The sequence below is a fragment of the Austrofundulus limnaeus genome, unplaced genomic scaffold (genome assembly GCF_001266775.1).
Source record: "Austrofundulus limnaeus strain Quisiro unplaced genomic scaffold, Austrofundulus_limnaeus-1.0 Scaffold304, whole genome shotgun sequence".
NCBI classification, from domain to species: Eukaryota; Metazoa; Chordata; class Actinopteri; order Cyprinodontiformes; family Rivulidae; genus Austrofundulus; species Austrofundulus limnaeus.
The window spans coordinates 181743-183184 of record NW_013952706.1 but is presented as its reverse complement, the minus strand read 5'-3'; positions in this window follow the sequence as shown (position 1 = coordinate 183184).

Genomic DNA, 1442 nt, shown 5'->3' with positions numbered 1-1442 from the left:
TATACAATATCTGTTTTGGAAAATAGCATCTCAGGATACAATTGAACCTTACTTGAAGATCTCACATCGGACACGGAAAGTACATTTTCTGAAGAACCGCAGCGAGTAGTGAGGCGGTGTTTCAGCTTTGTAAGATACCTCTCATTCTCACATGCATACATAAGCTAGTTTATTTATTATTAAAATGTGATGTAAGCCAAGAAAAGAACACAGGCCATAATATAAGTTACAAATGATAACTGTAGATCACAGACCAAACAACCAAACAAAACAACGCAAGTTGTTTTTCAGCTTACTTGGGCAGGTGACTAGTGTTTGTGTCCTTCTGAGTGTTGGAACTGCATTTTCTTTTTGTGATAATCTTATTAGTCCACTGATAAATTCCCTTTTCTTTAGAAAGCTATCATCCGTGAAGTGGCTCGCAAAAATATAGCAATTTTTTTTCATCGGAGGGTTACTTCCAAAATTGAAGTCCAACCACTTTTTAAAAACCATGTCATCGATGGGAAGCTTAAATAGAGGGTAGTCTCTTTGGCATCCGAAAATACATTTCCTCAAAAGCATATTTTATTCCAGAAAAACTGAGAAGTATTGTGAGCTCAGCAGACGCAAATGGCGGTTTCACCAGTGGTTTGCCAGTTGTTGCTGCCAATAGCCTGCAGGAGTAGCAGGGTGGGCCAGGGGGTTGGGTAGGTGTGCTCTGTGGTGCTTGGAGACACAGCCCAGAGGAGGAGCTGCACCTAAAAAACAGTTCTAGGGCCAACCGGCTGTTTTTGTTTTACCACAGGACATTACAGGATTTCACAAACATGCATAAATGAATCAAAGCAATACATTGGGTATCTTTTTGTAGAAGGAATTTGCATTATAACATGATATAAAACAAAAACAAAATAGATTTTACATGATATTGTCCCTTTAATATATTTCTGCTTTTTTGTCAATAATGTCAGTTTTGGGCCTACGTACAGCTCTCCTTGAATAAGTACATGAATCAGGATGTAATTTTCTCAACTCCTTCATTGTGTTTCCTTATGTACAGAATCTGGTGTAAAATAAAAGTATGAAAGATACAAAATAACTAAATTAAAATAGCTTAATAAAATAACATAAACATGTGAAGGAATTTTTATAAGTGATTAATTGAATATTAGATGCAGTTTTGTATTTTATACTTTCTGATAATTTCAGCCTTTAAGTAAAAGTAGACAAAGAGTTGGTGTGTGTCTTATCATGTGTTCTTTCTTTTAGCCTAAACAGAGTTGTGTTTTGACGTCTGACGTAACAGGAAACATCTCCAGGGGTGTAAACAGGAAGAGAAATACATTATAAGATCAATTCATTATTATAGTAAAAGGGAGTTAGTGTGTTGCAGAGTCTCTGCTCAGAGCAGAGCTGCTCTGTTTTGTTTGGGTTTTTATCTCAATGTCTTACACTGAGGC